Source organism: Pinus tabuliformis, chromosome J (genome assembly GCF_031772625.1).
Source record: "Pinus tabuliformis cultivar Carrire ecotype Pingquan chromosome J, CPIR1, whole genome shotgun sequence".
Taxonomy (NCBI): domain Eukaryota; kingdom Viridiplantae; phylum Streptophyta; class Pinopsida; order Pinales; family Pinaceae; genus Pinus; species Pinus tabuliformis.
The window spans coordinates 1,394,377,901-1,394,405,346 of NC_142295.1; the positions used below are offsets into that span (position 1 = coordinate 1,394,377,901).

Consider the following 27,446-nt stretch of genomic DNA (forward strand, 5'->3'; position numbering starts at 1 on the left):
CTACAGGATGAAGTGACATCATTAAGAAATGAAGTAAATGAAAGGAGCACAACAATCAAGAAACTCAAAGATAGATCCAGTTACTATGAAAGTCTTGAAACTAATATCCTCTCGCTAAAAGAATATCTTGAAGAATCAAATAAGAGGAATAAATAACTACTCCAAGCTCTTGAAAAACAAGAAAACAAAGTTCTTGAATTAAGACATCAGTTGGAAGAAGGAAGAAAAGTTGAAGGAATCATGAAGAAGCAGTATCTTGAAAAGGAAGAGAAACATCAGGTTGAGGTAAATATTCTAAAAGATAAATTAGAAGAAAAGGATAAGCTCTTATGATTTGAATATAGTACTAAGATCTTGGATGATATTCTTAGTAGTCAAAGGTCTCCTTCTATAAAAAATGGTCTTGGTTTTCATGAATATGTTGAAGGTGAATCTAGTTCACAAAGTAAGACAAGGGACGCTAATGCAAAATCTGAAATGTTCAACAAGGAGATGAGAGGTCAATCCCATCAACAACCAAGGAAAGAATTTATTCAAAGAAAATCTTTTACTCCTAACTATGGAAGTGATAGCTGGTCATTTCCTCAAATGAATAATGTTGAATGTTATGTATGTCATAATTTTGGACATGTTGCAGCTAGATGCAGAAGAAGAATGGTTCAAGACCATCACACAGAAAGATCATCATGTTCTAGGTACTTTAAGGGATATTGTTTTGCTTGCAATGTGTTTGGTCACAAAGCCATTGAATGCTATAGAAGGGATATGAAAGATATGAGATGTTATGCATGTAACAAGCTTGGACATATAGCAAAGGAATGCAGGAACAAAGTACAGGCTGTAACATCCCCGAAATAATAACACATAATTAATTAGATTAATAAAGTGATTTATAATCAACAAGCATTTTATCAACTAGTTAACCTTAAATTACAAAAATATGAGTGAAAAGAGAGAACTTACTTGTGGAATTCTAGTTGAATTTTTCTACTTGCAACAAAGTCTTGGGGATGACTCTCCACCCAACCGTAGGCTCAGTTGCACAAAATCTTGCTACAACTGGCCACCCTCGAGTCCTTAATCAATGTAATACTGCCAAGGAATGCTTTGTCTCACAACACTATTATCCCAAGATAATGGATGGTGGAATCATGGAATGATGGAATTCCTCTCATCTTCCTCACCATCTATTAAATAGAGCAAACATTGGAAGGGGAACCACATGCACACCCTCCATGTGTCTACATGCAACTTTATTGCTTTCTTGTTTTATTTCTTTTTATATTTATTTAGAGCTTTATTATTGTTATTTATTATTTTATTATTAATTACTATTACTATTTTTTTATTTATTGTTTATTATTTACTTTCTTGTATTTTAATATTATATTATATTATATTATTATTTATTATTAAGGGACATTACACAGGCACCATACCAAAAGGAGAAAACATCATCACACTTGAAGACATGGAAGAAGAAGGAAGTATAGTCAGAAAGATGTGGCAGAGCACAATGTACAGACATGATAGACTCAGAGGGAGCTGAAAGTGTGAAACTTTAGTGTTCTAAATCTCATACACAAGATTCATAAAGAGAAGTCGCATATATATGCGAGTTAAATAAAAACTAGCCGTTATTGTCAAAAAAAAAAATACAATCTACTGATAATGTGTGGAAATGTATTGATACTCATAAGATGTTGCTTTTGATCCTCACAAGTTAACTTGATGTATATCTGATTGATGATGATGCCTTGATACTTCTTATTGATATATGTGTGAACAGAGCTGACAGTGAACGAATGGAACAGGTACAGGGGAAGAACATGCTATGCTTCTAATAAAGCATTGTTGGCATTATGTTTAGAAGTTTTTAGTACATAATCAATGATGATGATTCTTATATGGCTAAATGATACATCTTGCTATGATATCGTTATGAGTTGCCCATAACAAAATATCAGATGATTCTTGGGGTTACATAGTTCGTTTTTAGATCAGATTTGTGGATGATTCTCTAATGATGCATATATTTTGCTTACATGGTGATCTTCATAAGGATAAGGAGAAGTACAAAGCTTGAATACAAAACTTCATTACTTGATGATGAGTCACTCATATGCCGCTGTCGTCATATGAATAAAGATCATATAATACAATTATGGTGTAGGATTCCTATATTTCTTGGCTCTCACATGTTTGAGGATTGTTTCTGTTGATGATATCAAGAAGTCTTGACAAAAGATCTTGAGCTCAAGATTTGCTAGATACATAGTGCTATATACAGTATGCTAGATACATGGGTGATTACTCAAAGTTGCATTGTTGGTTGGCCAAGATGATGGAGTTATTACAAGTCACATAAGGACATAACTATTTGAAGACATGATGATGATGAGTTCGTACCTATATGATGATAGGTTAATACTCACATATGTTGATTGATGATTATCAGATGTGGGATGTTCTCGAATGATGATACATGGATGGTATAAAAGATCATGCAGATCATGATGATGATGTGATGACTATGGTTTTTTCCACATATGATATAATGTGAATGATTTTGTATGACATAAGCAGAATTCATTCATGAAAGGTTATGATAATGTTCAAGATCAATAGGATGAGTTGATATCTATATGCAGACATACCTTGTCATAGGTTGATGATATCTACACTAATGGACATATACAGGTTGCTAGTCTGGATGCTATTGACAGATGCTTATGGAGCAGATCATACATTGTGTATGATAGTTTCTGATGACTATCATGGTATTGTTTAGATATTTGGTCTCTGTTATAAATGTCATGTATATCATTCAATGTAAAGGTCATAACAAGAACCGTGATGTAATAGTTTATCTCTGTCTATTGTAGTTGTTTGATGAATCCCTTTTGGTCGTATGATGTAATTTGTACCCCCACTATGCATGGGAAGGATGATGTAATATTTCAGTCATGTATAAACAATTGGTATATGGTATATCCCCACTTGGTTGGGTGGATGAGTCAAGTTTATCCCCACTTGGTTGGGAGAATGAATATATGTATGAGTCATTGGTGATAGGAAGGTCAAACTCACATAGTTAAGTTATAGAGTCATGTTATTTTCTTGAAAATATTTGCAAACTCTGCATGTGCTCAGGGGGAGTATGGATGATACAGTACATCTCAGCATGAACAAAGGGGGATTTCAATCAAATAATTCAACATGTGCCTAGGGGGGGCATGATTAATATTCAGCTATTCAGATATGAAAGTCTTCTGCTCTTAGGGGGAGAAGATCTTGGTCCGCCCTTTGCCCTTGATGTCAAAGGGGGAGAGTGACCTGGTGTTGTTGTTGCCATCAAGTCCAAAGGGGGAGATTGTTGGCATTGTGATGAATGTGTTCTACTTGATGGCAACCCACTTATAGCAAAACAACTCTCTTATACATGGTAACTAGATGAATCTACAGAAGAGATATCAGATGTGACAGAATGCATGATAGTAGTATTTAAAGATGTGATGAAATGTAGGGCAGCTTCAAGGAATCAGTTCAAAAGACAACTCTCTAAGATGAAATATGACAGTATAGTAGGTAAACAACAATAATGGAGAAAGAAAGGTATACGCAAGTTCACTATATACCAAGTCACGTATATATGCAGGTTCACTATATACCAAGTCGTGTATACACGTAGGTGCACTATATACAAAGGCACGTATAATGTACACATGCACTTTCACATAAGGAATGGTGCATACATGTTGGAAAACTATGTTTTGGTCCATGGTATTTGGACCATGGTATTTTCGTATTGGTCCATGGTATTTGGTCCGAGGTATTAACCCCAGGTATTGGGTCCAAGGTATCGGTCCTACGTGGTTCTAGACCATTTTATTGAGAGACACCTAAACCTATATAAGGAGAAGAAAATCATTAGGCCAAAGTACAAGTGAGAAAGTCTCGAATATCTGATGAAGTGTGAGATCCAGTATGCAAGTTATGTGTTTATGATGCTTTGCTTTATCTAAGCCAAGGAGGAATCTGAGCGGTTGATGGAGGACAAGATCTAATGATGGATCGGGATCTTATGGCTTGGAATGAATCATCTCTATATGGTTTGATCATGATTTTTCTAGATCTGTATACTGACACTTGTGATGTTTTGTAAATATTATGATTTGGGTATAACTGAAGTCTGGAATAGCTGCAAAATTATGAATGAATATTTAGAGATGTATACACTGGTTTAATTTGATAAAAATGTGTATACACGTAGGTTAGACAGATCTAAGTAGTGAATACCATATGAACTATGATGTTTGAAGTTACAGGTGGTTCTGGTTGTTGATGCAAAGTTATAAGTTCTGGTGACTGTTTACTAGTCACAGTATTTTGCATATTCAAATTGGTTGATTGTGATTAGCTTCAGTGTTAATGAATGAGATATAATAATGGATCAGGATCATAATATGTTTATGTGATCTAATGGACTAGATCTGATTGCTAACACACGTATTATCTTTTTGTATGTAATGATTTGGGTATGTCTGAAGTCGGGAAGTGCAACGAAGTTATAAGTAAGTATTTGATGACATATACGTTGGTTCACTTTGGTGAAGTTGTGTATACATTGTAGTTCAGCACTTCCAAGTAGCATATGCACTTTGATGCATGGTTTTTGATGATACAGTTGGCTCTGAATATTGTTGCAGAGTTTTGGGTTCTACCCTGTGTTCTGGTGACTGTGTTTTGATGACAGGGTTTCAGTGATTAATTTGTTGGGTGATTCAGAGAGTAATGATTGAGTATTCAATGAATGGGTAACGCAATAATTGTATTACAGTGGTGACTGATTTTGAGCTTCAATGTTATTGATGGGTCCAATATGAAAATTGGATGAAACGTGGCCTTCAGATTATGGTGTTATATTCCAAGAGTATCCAGTCTGAAAATTTATGAAACATGGTACCTGGAGGAAGAAAGAAAGTTGTAGCCTTCTGTAGGTCGTCACCTACATACTAGTAAATATATCAGCTAGTACAAGAGCTAGGGGGTTGTAGCTCCCTTTCCAGTAGAAGCTGGAGAACGAAAGAAGGTTGTATCCTTCTGCAGGTAGAAGCCTCCATACTGGTAAGAGTCTGCACTAGTACATTGTTGTAAACAGATTTTCTTATTATTAAAAGAAGACGGAGACAACATCAGCAGGTGGTTTTTACCCACATTTGGATTCCACGTTACATCTTGGTGTTCATGTGTGATGCTTATGTGTGATGGTTCTTTATGTTATTAACTACACATGGTTACTGCTTAATGTTTAATAAAGTACCGATGCTTATATTAAAGATCAACATATGATGAATTAACATAATCATTAGTTTGCTGGATATAATCTTGCTACCTTAAAAATAGTGCGTACACACGCAAGTTTCCTTCATTGAAGTAGCGTATATGAAATTGATAAGAAAAGAAAAATATTATTGACTTGACTAATACTGATTCACCCCCCTATTCCTAGTATTATTTCTAACAAAAGATCCTTTGTTTTGAGTATATAGATACATAGTCTGATCCTAAACAAGGAGATAGTAAGTTGAGCCTCCTCTTTTAAACATGAAAAAATTCTCAGTATTGAAGGAAGAATCAAACTTATGCACAAAAATAAAGCATTCTTCACTAAAGGAAGTAAGACATATTCAACGCTAAAGGTGTCATGCACTAGCTCATGGAAAAACAATTGAAGATTTAGTCCATATCAATTAAGAAATGATTTTATTCTTTTGTCTCATATATCTAACATCATGTCTACAATTTTGAAAAGGAGAAATAAACTCAATGGAGTATCAAACAAGGGTATGTATGTCTTAAGGTATGTATAACCTTCTCATTTTTTAAATCTGATATTTTAATGTTAGTTGATTATATGATTGGTAAAGATTGTTAATGTATAAGATATAACTCACTCTCATTCAATTGGTCTCAATCTAACACATGTTTAAGACTTCTAAATAGTATAAGATATATATTAATCATTGAAAACAATGAAACTAAATAACGTTTAAGGAATTCATTCTCTAAAAGATATTGGAAATCCTAATCACCATGTTAGTGTACTTTTATATTTTGATTATGCATATCAAGAAATATTGCAGGTATATATTAAGAATGGTTACTTGGTAAATCAAAATCCTTAAATTATAAGTTGACAAGTAAGGATATGAACTATGAATATTACACCATTAAGGAAAAATTACCAGGATTGTAAAAGGAGTAACTCAAGGTATGTATAAAAAATTATGGTAAATCGTCTTCATATTAGAAGGAGCAATCATTTTCAAATTTCTTCTATATTACTAACTCTTTCATGTCTAGGATTTTGAATCTTAAGGATTCTTGTTTGGGTTATTAATATTTAGATTGAATCTAATCTTATAAGTCTATCTCTTTTCATTATTTTTGATAAAACCCTAAACTTAGGGTTCACTATAAAACCCTAGCCTTTCAATGCTTAGGGTATGCTAATGATGAAACCCTAATCTTCTTAGGGTTTACTGATAAAGTTTAGGTATCTTGTTTAAATCCTAATATCTTACTGTTTAGGAACGTTATGGTAAAACACTAGCCATTTAAGGTTTGTTGTTGATGTTTAGAAAGCCTATTTTTTTGTAGGGTTTGGTACCTTAGGGGTTATGAGTAAGCCCTTGTAATAGTAAATATAAAATCCTAGAAATGGATCTCTGGTATATATGCTTCCACATAATTGAAACCCTAGTGTGGTCAAAATTATTTTATATCAAATTTTGGAGTTTTGTGTTTGTATCTAGGGTTGACAATAAAATCCTAGTATGAGAGTGATATATGCCTCTAGGATATAACAATGAAACCCTAGATATGAAATGATGGTATGCTAATGTGATCATTGATATTCATGATTTATTTTTTGAAATCTAGGGTTTGTAACAAAACCTAGTAGATATTGATATTCTAGGGCATGCTAATGAAACCCTAGAAGTATAATGTTTTTGAATATTTATATATTATGTTTTAATGATTAAATATAGGTTTTATTACAAAACCCTAGTATATACATTTGTAAGAATTCTAATGGATGAAACTCTTGATTGATTATCAAACCTAACTAAGTTTAGGTCTTGAATATCTAAAACCTAATTTATTATGACATAGTTTCCTTGAAGAAATATTGATGGTTATTTGTAATTGATAATGTTGTGAAAAAAAATTGTATGTTTTGTGTTGCTGAGAAGTTAAAGAAGTAAAGCTTATGAGTAGATGTGTTTTATATGATGATGTTCTAAGCAACATCAAAATTATTAAGAACCCCAAAGTTTTGTGTTAAATATGTATAGTGCAAGTTTATGATTGATTTGGGTTGTATTTGTGCAACTCTCTCAATAAGAAGGTTGAATGTCTGAGGCATGCTTGGATTGATGGATATATCTGGTTTAGTTTATAAGGAGAGATGAAGAATATCGGGGAAACAAGATGTTATGGAGGACATTTGGCTAGCCTGTAATGATGTTTAGGTCTTGAAGTAGGGAAGGTGGTATCAGTCTTGGAGCTCTAACCTTGGATACATACCTGGATCCCTGGGTTAGTATTAGAGCTAAAATCTTGTTGTTACCTATAGAGGATAAAGCTTGGAACACACCTTAGTCCCACCTGATTAGAATACCCTGGTTAGGTATCTAATATGTAGCACTGCATGTGTTGTGACTCTTCATAGAGTATATCGATTTTAGATATTCCATGTACCCCTATATATATATGAAATTATGAATACCTCCCTAGTTAAGAGTGATTCTTTAAGAATGTAACTAGTGTTAGTCTTCATATTTGTATTTGTCAAGAGAAAAAGATATTGTAGAAGAAAAATATGATTGAAGCATGGGTTTCATGCTCTTTCATTTATTTTCTAGGTGATAACCTCCATTGAAGGCTTGTAGGTTATGTCAAGACTCAAAAGTGTTATTTTCAAATTTATTAGACCCTTGTGTTTTTGTATCATGTAAAGAAATTTATTTTTGAGTCAAAGTAGTCATTTTTTCCCTCCTCACCATGTCGACCCCATCTTAGAGAAGTTGGCCCTACTGGAGGCTATTCAACCTCATGGAAGCAATATAAATAGTGGGAGCTTGACTCACTTTGAAGCACACACACTCTCAAGTTTGATCTCAAGAAGGAATTCATGATTATAGGAAATCGGGTACATTTGTAGGAATTTGTGATCACGAGAATTCATGTACAATTGTAGGAATTCACAATTACATAAATTTAGGTACGATTGCATTAATTTGAGATTATAGGAATTTGGGTATGATTGCAGGAATTTGTGATTACAATAATGTAGGTACAATTGAAGGAATTCATGATTACAAGGATTCAAGTATGATTGCAGTAATTCACAATTATAGGAAATCAAGTACAATTGCAGAAATTCACGATTACATGAATTCACATATGATGCAAGAGATCTAAGTTGCAACTTGAAGCTGGTTGATGCAAAATTAGGGAAATCCTTGTTTAATAGAAGCCTTGGTTATTTTAGGAGGTCTTTGTCTAGGTCTAAAGGGTCGTGGATTGTCTCATCCTGATTTCAATATATTAGTTGAAGAGTTGGATTGGGTTTTCCCATAAATAAGGGTTTTTGCCTTGCTAAGTGCCTACATCTTATGTCCCTTGTTGTGATCTTAATTTTTTGAAATTTGTCTTAATGAAAGGAACATAATTAATTAAAATAAGAACTAATAAGAAGAAAAAAGGAATCACAAGAAAATGTCAAAGTCTAAGAGAAATCTACCTAAAGAATCTAATCCACATGATGTCCTAGATTTCTTAACAAGTGCACCTCTCAAATATAAAGATAAAACATAAGAATTAAGGTGATAAACAAATTTAGCACCACCAACAGATGGGGAAGAAAAACCTAAGGAATAAGTAGAGTAAGAGGGAAAGCGAGGAGCATAGCCATAACTAGTTTACAAAACATCAACAAGAAGGTTATTTCAATATAAAATTTTGATGTGTAATAGTATATATGGAGCTATTTTCTTTATTTATTTGGACATAATGTGCACTCTCCGATTTGTCTTTAACATTATATACAGAATTAAAATTTTATGAAATAAAAATATATTTCTTAATAATACAAACACCAAATATTATCATAGGCACAACTATATAACAAATTTTTGAGGGGATGTAATAGGACAAATTGAACTGTTTGATATGTTTTTACATAAAAGAATCAATTTCGGCACAAAATGAAGATTGGCCTAATCAAATTTAGAGATAGACCCACTACTGAAAAATGAGCCAATTTTTTATGGTCCTCTGATTTTTTTCATGAAGTTTCATCACTATAATGACAAAAGAAGTTATCACTAAACTTCATTTAATGTTTAGTCATACTGTCAACATTTTACAATCATCAAAATTCCAACAATAGTTATGGACATGTTTCATTTAAGACATAATATGTTTTCGTACATAAGCGCTCAGTGGAGTATTTACACCAATCATCGTCATTCCTATCGTTACAATTGATGGAAGGATGGTTTCCTTGGATCATAAGACAAATAGAGGATGGCGTTGTTTGACTAATAATAATATATATCCTTTAACAATATTTCCATTTTGTAAATACTGAGATGGGGGGTGAATCAATATTTCTTTTAACAATTGTTATTTTTATCAATTAAGATCACTTAAAAACAAAACACAAAATGAAAAACAAAATAAATACGTTTATTAACAAAAAATGGTGAGGACTCCAATCCTCTATTACAACAATTTCCAATTTGTATAATCACACCAATGATTCTTTCACAGCTCCAACCCTAGATGAAGACTCCAATATTAGGTCAAACCAGGTTCCAACCTGTACTTCACCAAGGCTTCAACATTTTTCTCCACCAAGCTCCAACTTGGTCTTCTTGAGGAGTCCAATCCTATCTACAATACAGACACCAACTAGATCTTTCCAAGGCTCCAACCATTAGGGTCCTAACCCAAAACTTCAAGATAATTTAGTGATTCCTAAAGACTTCTGAAATATATTCAATAATTCACGAACATTATATTCACATATCTCCAACAATATCTTCAACCAAGATAATGAGAAAGTATTCAACGATTCTTCAAAATAGTTTTCAATGGCTACTATAAGGGATCTTCTCTACATGTGCTCCAAAATTCAACTTCAACAAGCATTAAAGGTATCTCTAAATATATTCATCTGTATGAGGAATCTTTGTCAGGGTTACTCTAGGAGTACTTCAATATTGCTGCTACAATTAGGCTGTCTTATGTATACTCCAACAACTACACAAAGACAAGTCTTCAATGATGGCTACGAGGTTCTCAACAATGCCATAGGTCTAGGTATTCAACAATGTTTCTATAGGATCTCCAAAGAGAGTAGGTGCAAGAGTTCCCAAATTATTTTTTGAACAATACATCAATAAGGGTTTCAAAGAGTCTTCTACAACAATGTGTCTAGTGTAACTCCAATATCTACTTCTACACATGTTTTCAATAGATGTGCACAACAAAGCTACTTCAATAAGGACATCAACAACTTCTTCCAAAGGATGCTTAAATTTTTGGTCCAATATGAACTCAATTCATTCCAATTCTTGCATAAATAACGGATTCCAAAACAAACTCGAATGAATCCTTTATTATTCCTCCGAAAATGGCACTCATGTTTTCTCGAAAATTCCCACAAAATAAGTTCACAAGTCTGCTCTAGACTTCTTCAGAACATGTTAAAATTCTAGTAAAATTCTACTACAAGTTAACCTTTACATCCACATTGGTCCAAGCAAAAATATGAGCTACTATTCTCCCGAATCACGGCTATTCTACAAATTTCTCCAATGATGCTTCCAAGATCTATAATACAATGTCAATATTGTGCTTCCAATCAAGGTTTGCAAGGAGCAGTCACTATAAAACACTATTGATGTTTTATATCCAAAAATGTTCTATAATGATCCAATAATACATTTTCACCCTTTCAATTAAGTTCTGCTAAAAGTCCCAACACTTTGTTTTCAGCAAAATATTTTACTATAGAATGATCCCAATATAGTGCCTTCAACAAGGGTCTGCAAAAGCTAGTCTCCATACTTCTAAAGTATAGTGTTCACAAATATAAAGTATACTCTCCACATGTCTAAGAATATTCCCTCCACAGGTCCAAAAATAAAGACTTCTCAGGTCTAAAATTACAGTGTAATTAGAGTTAAAAAATTCAGATAATAATATCACATGTACAAGCTCCATAAAAGAGTGAAGTTGCGGGATTCTTAGGGCCAAAATTTTAGACTTTGCTTAGGGCCAAAATTGTAGACTTTAAGGACCAAAATCTGTCCCTTGATATGTCAAATTTCTACTCCACTTTGAAGGCCGAGATATATGTTCAACAATAGGTCCAAAATATGTATATTTATGTCGTCTGTGCCAAGCCTACATCAGGGCTGAATTGGAATAACACAAGCCTCTGGTTTGTGTTTTTTATCTATGATAGGGAAAAAAATAAGTATACAAAGGATTATAAGCTTGTAGGTATTAGAAAATTTCACCACCAATATATGTACTACTTGAGGAAAACTCACATCCTTTAGTTATATATTGCCTCAGATGTTCAAATACTTTGTTCTATATTTGAGGAATTTTCTTGCCATAATTGAACTATTCCAGGTTTGTATTTATAGTTGTTTGTGAGTGTGAAAGGGTACTTCCCTTCAAGAGAGATGACCTTTACTTATTGAGACAACTTGAGTAGGCTAAGACAACGTGTATTTTACAATTCCAAAATTAATATCTTCACAACACCAAGGAATTAGAGGGAAAGTGGGTACTTGTTAGAAAGGTCTTGAGGCCATCTATCATCTGGTGCAAGAGGCATATTAAAATTTTGTTTCTAACGTCACAGATATATTTTTCTCTTACAACATTCCTTAGAGTTTTGTGACAACACTTAGGAGTTTGTGGTATTATTATCTACGATTTTTCTTCTTCATCAGAGGGATATAGGGTATAAGGATTAGTTTTATTAGTGCTAGGGCATCGTCAAGAGAAAGGGTTCATAGAACTATGGTTAGGGTTCTATTGTAAGGAGTTCTTATTCATAGACATAGGACTTTATCCAAGTATGTTCATTCATGGAAGCCTTTAAGGTTTTTTTATGCTAGATATTATTTTCATTAGGATTAGGTTATTCTCCAACAAGGGTTAGAATCAGATATCTAGGGAATCATCTAGGGATTTCCAACTGACAATATTCCAAGGTGTATGAATTAAAAAAAAATTGAGGTTATTCATTCATTGGTATGATAGGGATTATTCTAGATTTTCAAGATAAAATATGCAATAATAAGGTATTTTCTTCAACAAATTAGGACAAGGATAAAGCACTTTAGGCATCAAGGGCTTGTATCGACAAGGAATTCATCATCTTCGAAAAGTAGATAGGGTTTACAGTTAGGGTTAGGGTTCAACATCATCTCTAATAAGGGATAGTCCTTAAATAATATTGACATGAATGAAAACCTAATCAAACAATCTCCCCCTTTGACATCAATGTAAACTTCTTCATATGGCAGTCCCCCTATTATTGTGTTTCTCTTCTTGTCATCATGCTTTATCTTTTTTCCATTAGGTTTCTCTGCCTATCTTCATCTAGGATAGCTCCCCCTCATAGTATACATCATATTCTTAAGAGGCAGAAACTTGGTGGACCATAGTTTCTTCTTGTGATGCCCTAATTTGATCAACAACACAGATTGATGCCTTGAGAATTCAATAAATATTAAACATGATATTCTTTTGATGTAACCTGCTACCTCCTCCAATTATTTGTGAATGTTTCGCCATGCATGGTTGACAAGTATTCATATTTTCTAGGGACCAACTTTAATTTGCAATATTAAGAAATATGTCCAACATTATGGAATTTGCAGCATTTAGTTTTGTACATGAATGATGGAGCATAATTTCTAATGGTTAGAAAGTTGGAGTATCCCCTTAAAACTTTATTTCACAGAAACTAATTAGAGTCCTATATTTTATATGCCCTGCAATCCTTTTCCATATGCGCAAAATTCATACAAGAGTAACAATAACCAAAGAATATAGTTTGATATCTGGAATTTGAGAATCGTCTTGGTGCACTTCTGAAGTTATTCTTCCTTGGGATTCCTTGATGATATTTATTGCTACCTACAACATCAACATTTCTTCTTGGAGCATAGATAATTCCAATGTTATTTTGACTCTTTTCCTTGCTTTTTCTAGATTTGGGGATATTAGAACAACTTCCAAGCTCCTTCACATTCTTTTCTTTTGATGCATTAGGGTTTGCATCACTTTTTCTAGAAGATGCACGTCCATATCCAAGACAAGTTTTTTCAAGAGAAGATATTTGATGACTGAGGATGTCATCCAAGTCTTGTGAATTATTCAAGTTCTTATTTAGTTGACCAACTTCTTTCTTTATAAAAACAATATCTTTTTTCATCTTCTCACAATATTAACCTTTCTTTGCCAATTGACTCCCCATTTCTTCCTTAATCCTTGTTGCTTCACATGATTTGAATTTAAAAGAGATAACATTTATTTCAAATATATTAGTCTCTTAATCCTTTTCTTTTAGCTAGCATGTCGTGACTTTTCTTTCCTTTTCTACTTCATCAACTTGTCTTTCTAGGAAGACCAATTCTTACCTTAAATTCTTAACTTCAAATCCTTTCATATGTTTCTTTTCTACTTCTAGTTGAGCTTTTAGGGAGGTGTCTTATTCTCTACATTGACCAATTTCTACTACATATTTACTCAATTCCTCAGTTCTCTACCTGAGACAACTTTCCAAAATGTCTCCCCTTATTTTCACTTTTCCTAATTGGGCTATCACGGAATGAATTCATCATGATGTCTCCCCATGTACTGATGCAATTCCTCCTTAAGATTGTTGAGCTCCTTATCTCTTTCTTGTACTTGAAGATTGAAAAGGTTAAATTCTTGATTTGTCTTGTCAAGACAATGATCAAAATCTTGTACTTGTTTTTTAAGTTCCTTATTTTCACTTATAGAAAATATGTGTAGGTTAACACGATAATGCAATATAAATCAAAGCAGAATACTATAACATACTTCTACTATCAATTTGCGGAAGCTTAAAGATCAAGCTGAAAAATATAACTAGAAGAAGAAGAATCAATGGCACAATAAACATGAAAATACTTTAGGGAATGCCTTAGCTAAAAACCCCACACTATTGTATTATCATACATTGTGGAAATACATAGGAATTATACAAAGCCTTAGTTCTCATAGCTAACCAGCTCTCAGTACAATCCTCACAGATGCTCACAAGAAATCTTGGCTTCTCTCCAGCCTTCCTCTCTAACCTCCAAGCTCCTATTACCTTTCGTTGTTCCTTCTGTATGCTTAGCCTATTACCAAGTGGAAAACCGATCCTCCAAAAATGTGAAATCCTCAAGGATGAATCCTTGACTGCATGCATGATTTTTCTCCATGAGAAAACACATGCAACTGATAGTACACATTCCTTGAACATTTATATTGACTAGGTCTTTCTCAGAATAGATATGCATGAGTTTCTGATGAGGGAATCTTTAGTTACTTGGAGTAGCTCTAGTTGAGTGCATTAATGCATCAACTCAATGTTAACTCACTATTAGTTCCTCAAACAGTTTGGAATTAACTTAACTGGACTTAACTCAATAAATTGAGTTAAATAATTACAACTCAAATATAACTCAATCTTATCTCCTTAATTTAAGGGATAACTCTTGCATGACTTCAGAAAGTCTTCTAACTTGAATTTCTCCAACTAATTAATTTAAAATTAATTAATTAATTATTTTCAAGTAGTTGTTAAGACTAAATTCGATTTTAATAGACAATTTAATTCAATGAAAAATTAAATTGGAATATTCTTGGTGCCATATTTCAACACTCCCTCTCAACAAGAAAGGGATTATCTCGCACCATGATCTTGTCTCTATAGAAATCAAATTTACACTTTGACAATGCCTTTGTCAAAATGTTAGCAAAATATACTACAGCAACATGATCCTCCTCACTACTTGTGAAAAGCCACAGGGAACAAATATTTCCTTATTCTTCTCCACACTACCATCAACAGCTTTCTTTAGCTTGTAAAGCCAATGGGAACTCACAACTGACTTGTTCTCTGGTCTCAGAACCACGTCCCAAACATTGTTACGAACTATGGAGTCATACTCCTCCACCATTGCATCAACCCAATTTGGTTGTTGCACTGCTTCCTCAAAGGAAGATTGCTCGGTCTCAACACATTCCCCAGCAAGGGCCATGTATCTAGTGTACCTCTCAGGTGACCTCCTCTATCTGCACCGAGAAGATGGTGCTCCCACATTCTCTCTCGCATCCTCCAACAATCTGTCAGCTTCTTTTGTGTGCTTCTATCCATCTCTGTAAAACTTTGCTTGAGTCAATGTCTCCACTCCTGGAACCTCTGCTTACGGCTGCTCCACATCTATCTAAGGCTCCTCCTCCTTAGGAACTAACAATTCCTCCATAGCGTGTAGTTGGAGCTCCCTCTCAAGCGAAACTTGCATGACCTTCTGCTCATCAAACATGAGATCTCTATGAACCACTGTCCTCTGACCGGTAGGCAAGTACACTTGATAGTTGTGAGGTGTATCAATGTACCCCACAAATATCTCCAACTCTGATGTCAGCTCAAGCTTCTTTTGTGCATCCTTTGTCACATGGCAATATACCGATGAGCCAAAGATCCCGAAGTCACCCACATCCAGTCTCTTATGGAGAAATATTCCTCTGGCATCTTCATCCCAAGTATGTGATGCGGGATTCTATTATGCAAATAGACCGTTGTGTTGCATGCCTCAGCCCGCAAGTGAAGTGGTAGGTACTGAGGTGGTGTCAGTTGTTGTTTAATTCCCTCCACTATACAGAAGACCTTAAAATCTTGAGAGACATATTCTCCACCATTGTCACTTCTCAAGGCCTTGATCTTTTTCCCTGACTGTTTCTCGACCAAAGCTTTGAACTCACAAAACTTTGTGCAAGTTTTGTCCTTCTTCTACATGAAATAAATCCAACATTAATGAGAATAGTAATCAATGAAAATCACTTAATACCTTTGCTTCATGCTCTAAGATAGCCTCTGCTCAACTGTCTTGATCATGAAAGGAAGACTTGGTACACTTTCCCAAGGTACAACCTTTACATGTGTCAACTTGCTCAAGTTTACATTTGGGAAGTCTTGTAGATATCTGCTGCATTATCTTCAAAGCCCCATGGTGCAAATGGCCCAACCGCCCATGCCACAACTCACCAATGTCTTGGATTTGCACCAATTTTTCTTTCGTACTCAATGCTACACAATCATCTACCTCTAGTTTATAGATATTGTTCACTCGAATCCCTATCCTCTTGGTATGACTTGTGGCTATGTGTCTTAGGAACGCCTTTCCTTTATTGAAGACAACATCTTAGCCTTTGTCCTCCAACATTGCTACCGATACCAAGTTCTTCTTCTATCCAGGCACATACATCACATCTGTCAAGGTGAGAGGAGCTCCATGCTCCCTCTGAAAAGAAATCGTTCCCATTCCTGAAACACTATACCTTTCGTTGTCACCCATGTCTATGCACATCTTGAGGTATTTCTCCTCCAAGGCACTGAATAAATTTCTATCACCGGTCGTGTGGAATGAGGCTCCACTATCAAGATGCCAAACACAACCCATCATCGATGACACCATGCATCCGATGAAGGTAAAGTCCATTTCGAACTAAGAGGCAAATGCCTCTTCTTTTGGTCCTTCCGAGGATCCCTTCTCAGACTTCTTTGATGGGCAATTAGTCACATAATATCCCATATTGTGAAAATTAAAGCATCTTACTTTAGACATGTCACCCTTCTTCCCTTCATGAGCTGAATTATATTTGAAATGGGAAGCCTTCCCCTTCCCTTTCCTTTCCTTACTTGCTAAGGCCAAATTTTATTCATCATCATTCTTGGATCAAGAACCATCTCATGTGCTCCTCTTGATCTCCTCTTGCATAAGATCCAACCATAGTCGTTCCCTATCCAACAGTTTCTCCCTTCCATTCACAGAGTCCTGGTAGCTATTCCAACTCTTTGGAAGGCCAAGGAGAGCAAGACTCACCATATCATCATAAAAAATAGTTATTCTCACACTGCCAAGCTCATCGCTGCAGGTGGTGAGCTTGTTCCGATATGTGGAAATAGTATCACCCTTATCCATCTTGATTCTTCAAAGCTTATCCTTGAGTGCTAATTTCCTCTGATCGCTACCGTTATGGTAGAGGTCCTTCAATGTCTTCCACAATGAAAATGGAGTATCCTTCCCATGGAGACTGGAGACAATATGATCTCGAACTCCCTTAAGGATGATCCATCTAGCCTTCGCCACACACTTCTTCCACTCAGCCAACTCTTGTGCATTAGTTGAAGCTAGATTTGGGATTTATTGATCAATGAATTCCTTCAAGCCATTGTCTTCTAATACAACCTCCATTCTATCTTTCCATGCTATGCAATTCGAGCTACCTTCCAAGGCATACTCGAGTCTCGAGCCATAGAATGTCATTGGCCAACCTTGAAGTATGATATGAATTTGATTTTCACCTGCAACCTTGAACTTGAAAATTTGAATTCTCTTCTCAGTATACTGTTCACAGCTCCGATACCATGTACAAAATCTTTGTAGATTAACCAGATAATGCAATATAAATCAAAGCAGAATACTATAACCTACTTCTACTATCAATTTGTGGAAGCTTAAAGATCGAGCTGAAAAGTATAACCAGAAGAAAAATAATAATTTGCACAATACACATGAAAATACTTTGGGGAAAGTGTCAGCTAAAAACCCCACACTATTGTATTATCATACATGGTGGAAATACATAGGAATTATACAAAGCCTTAGCTCTCACAGCTAGCTAGCTCTCAATACAATCCTCATAGATGCTCACAGGAAATCTTGGCTTCTCTCCAACCTTCCTCTCTGCCCTCCAAGCTCCTATTTCCTTGCGTTGTTCCTTCTGGATGATTAGCCTATTACCAAGTGGAAAACCAATCCTCCAAAACTGCGTAATCCTCATGGATGAATCCTTGACTACATGCATGAGTTTTCTCCATAAGAAAACACATGCAACTGATAGTACGTTTTCCTTGAACATTTATCTCAACTGGGTATTTCTCAAAATAGACATGCATTAGTTTCTAATGAGGGAATCTTCAATTAACTGCAGTAGCACTAGTTGAGTGCATTAATGCATCAACTCACTGTTAACTCACTATTAGTTCCTCAAATAGTTTGGAACTAATTTAACTAGACATAACTCAGTAAACTAATTTAACTAATTACAATTCAAATATAACTTAATCTTATCTCCTTAATTTAAGGGATAACTCTTATATGACTTCAGAAAGACTTCTAACTTTAATTTCTCCAACTAATTAATTTAAAATAAATTAATTAATTATTTTCAAGTATTTATTAAGACTAAATTCCATTTTAATTCACAATTTAATTCAAGAACAAATTAAGTTGGAATATTCTTGTTGCCATTTTTCAACATCCCTTTTAAAACTACTTATTTATTTTATGGCAAGTACAAAATGTTCCTTGAGATATATCTCAATTTCAACTTCAAATATCTTTTCATCATCATCTTTCTTTAAGAAATTTGTGCCTTCATCTTTCATTTTAATTGTCTTATCTAGTTCATATTTGTGTTCTTGTCTATCATCTTCTTGATCAAAGGTCATGACTAATAATCCTTTTGAGTGAAGATCTCAAAGATTCTCCCCAAGCTCTTTTGTTGATGAACATTTCTCCACTTTGATATTTATAGGATTTGGTAAACTACTCAAGACTGCCTTTATACATTTTTCATTTTATCCTTGGACTCCTCTTCCATTTTTCTTTTAGTCACCACTGATTCCCATACTTCAAGAAATTCATCCATAAAAAAAAATTCCATTCTACATCTCCATGCCTCATAGTTTTCTCCATTGTACAAGGAAGATTTGCACATCTAATAATCCACTAAGGATGCGACAGCTTCAGAGGATTTGTGAGCCTTATTTATTGAATTTTTCATTTGTGTTATAAGGATTTAGCTTTTAGATTTTAAGTTGTGAGTGAAGGTATTAACTCTAATATCAATTATTGCAAATACTAAAAGGGGGGTGAATTAGTATTTCTTTTCACAAATTTTATTTTTACTAGTTAAGACCACTTAAAAACATAACCCAAAATTAACCCAAAAATAAATACTTTTATTAACAAAAAACGATGAAGATTCTAATCCTCTATTACAACAATTTCCAATTTGTATAATCAAACCAATGAATCCTCCATGGATCCAAATCTAGATGAAGGCTCCAATCTTCAGTCAAACTAGGCTCCAACTTGTATTTCACTAAGGTTCCAACCTTGTGCTCTACCAAGCTCCAACTTGGTCTTCCCGAGGACTCCAGTCCTCTCTACAATACAGGCACCAACCTAATCTTTCCAAGGATTAAACTTTTAGGGCTCCAACCCACAACTTCAAGATAATTTAGTGATCTCTCAAGACTTCAAAAATATCTTCAATAAGTCTTGAACATCATCTTGACATATCCTGAATAATATCTTCAACCAAGGGAACGAGAAAGTCTTTAATGATTATTCAACAAATTATTTGATGGCTACTAGAAGGGATCTTCTCTATATATGCTCCAAAATTCTACTTCAATAGACATCAAAGCTCTTCATCTGTAAAATGAATTTTCTTAAGTGTTACTCCATGAGTAGTTCAACAATGTTGCTGCAGTTAGGGTTTTTTAGGTCTCCTCTAACAACTACACAAATAAAAGCTTTCAATAATGGCTCCAAGATTCTAAACAATGCCACAACTCTAGGTCTTCAACAATGTTTCTATAAGGTGTCCAAATAGACTAGCTACAAGGGGTCCAAAAACAATTTTCCACCAGTACATCAATAAAGGTTTCAACAAGTCTTTGATAAGAGTTTATCTAGGTTAGCTCTAATATCTGCTTCTACATGTGTTTTCAATAGATCTGCACAATAAAGCTACTTCAATAATGGCTTCGATAGCTACTTCAATGTCTAGTCCAATATCATCTCAATTCTTCCACAAATAATGGTTGCCAAAGACCACTCCGATGAATCCTTTAAGATTACTCAAAAAAGGTCACTCAATTATGCTTCAAAATTCCCAATGCCCACAAAATAAGTTCAAAAGTCTCCTCAAGACTACTTCAGAACATGCTAAAATTATAGTCAAAGTCTACTACAAGTTAACCTTTATATCCACATTGTTCCAAATGCAAATCTGAGCTACTATTCTTCCAAATCACGGGTCTTCTAGAAAATTTCTCTAATGATGCTTCAAATATATATAATACAATGTTAATACTGTGCTTCCAATCTTCCAATCAAGGTTTGCAAGAAGACTTCATTGTAAAACAACATTAATTTTGTATATCCAACAAAGGTATGTAATAATCCAATAATAAGTTTTCACCCTTCTAATTAAGGTCTATTAATGGTCCCAACACTGTGCTTCCAATAAAAGATTTTACTATAGAATTATCCCAATATAGTGCCTTCAGGAAGGGTCTACAATAGTTAGTCTCCATAGTTTTGAGGTATAGTCTCCACAAACTTGAACTATACTCTCTACTGGTCAAAGATGATTCCCTCCACATGTTAGAAAATATAGTTTTCCCAACTTTGAAATTGCAGTCCAATTAAAATCCAAAATTTCATAGAATAAATTCATCGGTCTAAGCTCCAGAAAAGACCAAAGTTGGAGGTTTTTTAAGCTGAAAGTTCAGGCTTTTTTTAGGGATGAAATTGCAGGCTTTAAGGATCAAAATATGTTCCTTGAGATGTTGAATTTATACTCCAATTTGAATTCCAAGGCCTATGTTCAACAAAAGGTCCCAAATATGTATATTTTTTTGTTATCTACCAAGCCTACAACAGGGTTGAATTTGGAATATTACAAGCCTAAGGTCTACAATTTTTATCTATTACAGGGCCAAAAATAGGTCTGTAAAGGAGTGTCTTATTATAGGTATTAGAAAACTACACAACCAATAGATGTACTACTTCAGGAAAACTCACATCCTTTAGTGATATATTACCTCAAATGTCAGAATACTCGGTTGTGTACTTGACAAATTTTCTTGCCCTAACCAAAATGTATAAGTTTTATATTTATTCTTATTTTTTAGTGTGAAATTACATCTCCCTTTAGGAGACTCGACCTGAAATTATTGAGCCCACTTGAGTAGGATAACAAAATGTGTATTTCTCACTTCCAAAATTTATATCTTCACAATGCCAAGGAATTATTGGGCAAGTAGGTAATTGTTAGAAAGGTCTTGAAGCCCTCTATTAGCTGGTGCAAGAAACATATCAAGATTTTATTTCTAATGTCACACATATATATTTATTTAATAACGGTCCTTAGAGTTTCATGATAACACTTAAGAATTTGTGGTATGCTTATCTACGATATGGATTCTTCATCATAGCGACATAGGGTATAAGGATTAATTTTATTAAATCTAGGGCATCATCAAGATCAGGTTCCTAGAACTAAGGTTTGGGTTCTATTGCAATGAGTTCTTCTTCATAAACATCAGACTTCATCCAAGTAAGTTTGAATTCATGGAATCCTTTAGGATTTTTTTTTTATGTTAGAGATTATTCTCATTAGGATTAGGTTATGCTCCAACAAGGGTTGGCATTAGATATCTAGGGTGTCTTCAAGGGCTTTCCCACTAATAACCCTTCAAGGCTTTTCAATTGAACAATAATAGAGCTTCTTCATCCATTGGTCTACTAGGGATTATGTTAGGGTTTCAAGATAAGAGCTGCAACCATTAGATATTTGCTTCAACAATTCAATAAATTAGGGCATCGAAAAATCACTTTGGGCATCAAGGGATAGTATCAACAAGGACTTCATCATATTCAACAAGTAGATAGGGTTTACACTTAGGGATAGGGTTTTGCACCATCTCGAATAAGGGCTAGTCTTGATAAAATATTGAGATCAATGAAAACCTAATCCAAAATTTCATACTTGGCACACTTTACATTGAATATCATATGAGCCTATAGATACTAATAAATTTAATGTATTGTCATGACAAGAACCACAACAGAGAGAATAAACACAACTAGTTTATACTTTGTTGTCATTTAGTAGTGGTGCGACCATGTGGTAGAACTTTAATGAGTCTTTTCTTTCCTTTATTTGTAGTTTGAAAATAGAAATATGCAAGGCTCTGTAGTGGCTCATAGGTACAGGATTTGATCTTATTAAAGCTTTAAATATAGCTGAATAGTCTAGGGAAGATTCAACTTCTATATATATGTGAGCCGTGATCTTCACTCCAAAATCAGAGTATGCCCTACCACACTTTCAAAACTAAGCATAACATAATCATTCCCATGCAGAACAACATTAGCAACATTTGTAGCTTCATCCCTGGTAGGGAGAGGAGACTTAATCATGGATTCTAATATTTGAGTACTAGTGACAATAAGATTTCCATGGAAATTTCACTTGGATATCATCAATTTTTGAGCCAAGAATATATTTTCAATTGCAATATCCATACTGATATATCCACGAGAAACCATAAATGCATCAGACTCACAAAAATTTCATCAAAGTTGACCAAACCCTCCTGATTCTTAACCTAGAAGCAACAACAATAAGAAATAAGCCATTATAGTTCCTTATAAGTAGGTACAATCTCTTAAAACATACACCAAAAATCAAAAAAACATATTTCTCTACTACTTTAGTGCTCCATAACATTGTAAAATCTAATCCAAAAATATTTTTAGTGACAAAATACAAAATGGAAATTAGACAAGTAGGTCAAGCAAAAAATGTCCCCATCTAGGAAACTCATATACTATTATCTACCAAAACATTAAAATAATGTACAAATAAATCAACAAACTTCATAAAATGTCTATGAAAGTAAATTCATGAAATTAACTTGATGCATTAGAAAGACACATTTCTAAAAATGACCATAACATGTCTACAAACTATGAAAATTTACACAATATGTTATGTTTAAACAACATCCATGAATTTAGGTTTACACATTATGCCATGTATATAGGATTTTGCACTTTCCTCCCATGCAATCTTGTTCTCTAACCTTTTTTTAGTCCTTTTTTATTCCCCTAACGATGAGTGGTGAAACATTGGTATATCTTAATAATAACACAGTCATATCCAAAATGCTATATACACATCTTGAGACAACTCTACATAAACCTTAAGCATGGGAAACCATAGTATCATTCGTGTAATAAGATTAATTGCCATAATAGACTTAAGCATGGCGAATTTTTTTCGAAAATTCAAACTTTGAATGTAGTGATTTTAAAAACAATATACCTAAAGCTATTAGGAATGAAAGTAGCAGAAAAAAATACCTTTGACTTCTACATAATATTATTTGCATCTTTTCCCAATACCTTCCTAACATTTACAAGATTTAAGCCCTTAAGAAAAGAAAGAGTATTCAAATCTATTTTGTTAGGAACACCCGCCACCAAAATATCTTCCTTATGTTTGTCATTAAGATTCGGTAGATGAAGCAGAACTCCAAGAAATTTGTTTTCTCTCGTTGAGGACAACAATATTTTCACAAAGGCATATTAATGTGGCTATTTTTTTATCTGTTGACGATACAATAAGTGTGATTGTGCCATTGACACACACGATTGTATTTGTTAGCATCACGGAGAACTTGTTAGCATCACCCTTAATAGTGTGATTCTACCAATTTTTTATAGCTCACGGAGAACTTGTTAGCATCACCCTTAATAGTGTAATTTGTATTTATTTTTATTTCCTGACCTTCCTTAAGCTAGATTTTTTTTGCATCCTTAAAAAAACCAATTCAAATCTCAAGCACCTGAAAATAAAATAAAATTTTAACATCATGCCTCTAAAGTCTACTAAAAATCATATATATATATATAATCAATCAATATTATTTATATCATAATAAAATAAGTATAAAGTCTACTAAAAATCATATATATATATATAATCAATCAATATTATTTATATCATAATAAAATAAGTATAAAACATGTCACAAGTTCATTTATATGTAGTTAGATTTATTATCAAATTTTTAATAAAATTAAAAATAAAAATATTCAAATATATAAAGATATGAAATTATGTCTAGCTGTAGCTAATTGGTTTAATTAAATTTCCACTCGATATCTATTCTCTGGAGACATATTATATTGTGTGGAAAAAAAATTGAACATGTTGGAAATCTTAGCAAGTAATTCTTATAAGCCTGAAGGGGTAGGAAATTTTGAATATCTTGATATTGAAGTGAATAGTGGCATCCATCATTATTCAATCCTAGGTATTTCCTAGATCAGTCCTGCAAAGATATGGATTTTCCAATTACCATTAAAACAAATTATGGAATTTATATAATTATAAATTATATTATTAAAAAACAACATATATCCATCTTAACGTCAGAGCTACCAAGTGTAGAGAAGAATTCAATTTCTTAAAATGTAGACCTTTTTTAGGTGTAATACTTGACTAAAGTTTTACATTTTAAGAAATCATATTTCTCTCGATATTTGGTAAATCTCGATTTAAGATAAATCTACATTGGTTGAAACCTACAATTTTTTTCATTTTTAATCAACTTTAAATAAATATATTATTATTATATTTTAATTTGCTTTCATTATGTATGCGTCCATGGCCTGTTGAATTGATCGTCCTTTACAAATCATAACCCTAATTTTTATAATATATATAAAATGTTCTCCTCATGGGATGACCAATTGGCTAATACAATGGGATTATTCCCTCCACCAAGTTTCAAATCTCATGGGGTGACATGTTTGACTTGTTGTGTACAGGTCAAGAAGTATGCTCCCCCACTTGGTATATATGGCTTATGGGATATGGGATATAACCTTGGTGTTATAGTGACAAAGGCTAGGTTTGATTTTGGGCCTAGACTAGATTACTTCAACAAGTTATAAATTCACCATAATTAAATAGATAAGTAATATATCTCAAACAAACTCTAAAAATATCAAGTGTGTTGTGTTAGTGTCAGTCTTTGAAGCCTTCCTCTAGTGATCAAATATGCTCTTACAAAGTGATTTTAAGGTGTCAAGGTCAAATTTTGTTATTTCAATGAGTCTTCAAATAAAATTTGGTCAGTAGGTATTATGTCTAGGATTTGTTTTCACTTATTTCAAAGTTGTCCAAATGTCGGTCCATGTCAACATTCAGTTGAGTGTACCATCATTCAGAGAGTTGTCATCATCATTTCAGTTTCTAAGGAGTCATTTTACACCTTGTTCGTGTTTCAGTTGTGCTTGGGCAAGACTCATTTCCCTCTCCTAGGGTTTTGAACATAGTTTCTCTTGTATGGTCAAATCATCAACAAAAGTTGTATCATGATGTTCGTACACCTTCCCATATCCTTAATGTACCTTATTAAACACTTCCCATCACTGATGTCCCTCAAATTCCTCATTTTCGCACCAACCCTAGTTTCTTGCTACAATTTGACAATTTTCTAAGTTAGACCTGTGTTTTGTCCTTTCGGATGCCTTCCCCTCATTCAATCTTTGAAATTCCACTTTCCCCTACTTCCTAACATCCCTACCTACTTCCCAAAATTTTCTCAAGAATTAAGAAGCCCCTTTTCCCTTTCATTTCACGTCATTTCGACAAATCCCCTGTTACACACATCGAGATAGGTTTTACTCAAATGATGTGTCTGAGCAAGAAAAAATTAATTTAGAAAACATGAGAGAGGTTTTGGTCCATAACAGGCCAAGGAAGAAAAATCTCCTTCACTTTTTACACAGGTGTCATGGTTTTACAGAAATGTCAAAAATACAAATTGCCTCAGGAGGGTTGCTGCACCTCTGAAGTGACCTTGGTAAAATAAAGATTTCTCCTATCTTGGTTGGCCAAATGGCTTGCTTGATGAGTCAAATGCTAACTATACACAAAGATACTTCCAATGAGCTATCATGAGCTCAATTTGGAGTTGAGAAAGACCTTCAAAAGTTAACTAGAACAGCACTCTGCCTTTAGGCAGCCTCATTTTGCCCATTTTGACCAGTCTTGGGAGATTTGACTTTTGATAGGGCAAATGAACTCCAAATTGAAAAATTCAAGCTGTGCTGGAAATTTGACTCAATAATATTTCCAACGAGCTATCGTGCACCCAATTTGGACACAGGGAAGGCATCCAAACGTTTCCTGCAAACAGTCCTATGCACCTGTCAGTTGGCGCTATGCATAGAATTGGTGCTACGCACCTGGGGCGGGTTTTGCACTAAGTTTTGTTTGGGCACTACGCATATAAAGTGCACTACGCACTTGGGAGGTAGAGCTACGCACCTATTTGTTGATCTTCAAAATGAATTTTATCACCTTCCTCTGCCTTAAATTTCACAATTGGCCTCACAACAAGTAAGTGAAGCTTCTCATCATGTCTAGCAAGGAATTTTTCATCAGTGTTGGTGATTTGTATGTCAAAAACATTAAACCCTCGTTGTCTCTAAATTTCCTTCTAAAATTTGCAAAGGGTATTGTGTTCTATTGTTTCTATTCCCTGGAGTTATTTCCCTACACCCAATTCCCTTTAACTAAATTTCCCTAAACTCCTTTCTCTTTCCCTCTCCCAAAATCATTGGCACTCACTCCCTATTACCAAACCCTAACCCCATACCCTATTCCCAAACCCTAATTCCCACATTCTACATTTTCACTACCCCCACTACATTACAAGCCCTACTCACATCATCAAACTCTACTCACTCTCCCTAAAACCCTACTCATCCCTAAACCCTCTTCACACATACATTTCCACACTCCCTCCCCCATACACTCTGCCCATTCTAATCCTCCATCGTATTCCATACTATTATCCACAAACCATTCATATATAATCACATTTTTCAAAACCAAGGGAAAACAATGAAGATGGACAGTGAGTATGAAATGGAGGAAGAAATCCTTAGTGACAGTTCCATGGAAGGCCTTAAGAAATCAAAAATAGCATGATAAACTCAGAGATCTTAGCTAAAGCATAATTGGCTCATCAAAGCACTCAACAAGGATCACTCATGCCAAATTTCATGAAATTTGCAGCAATGTTTGTCATTTTTGAAATTTTTAATGCAAAAAACAAGTTTTTTGGCAGGTGCGTAGCACCACCGACGCTATGCTTTTGATGGGGACGTCCATTTGTGAAATGACTTACATATTTGGAATCAACATGAAAAAATATTCTTTCT

General features: G+C 34.1%; 1 pseudogene; it reads right to left on the reverse strand.

The window, feature by feature from the left end:
• Positions 1-22,303: 22,303 nt before the first annotated feature.
• On the reverse strand, positions 22,304-27,069 carry LOC149232563 (pyruvate kinase, cytosolic isozyme-like; annotated as a pseudogene).
• Positions 27,070-27,446: the final 377 nt, after the last annotated feature.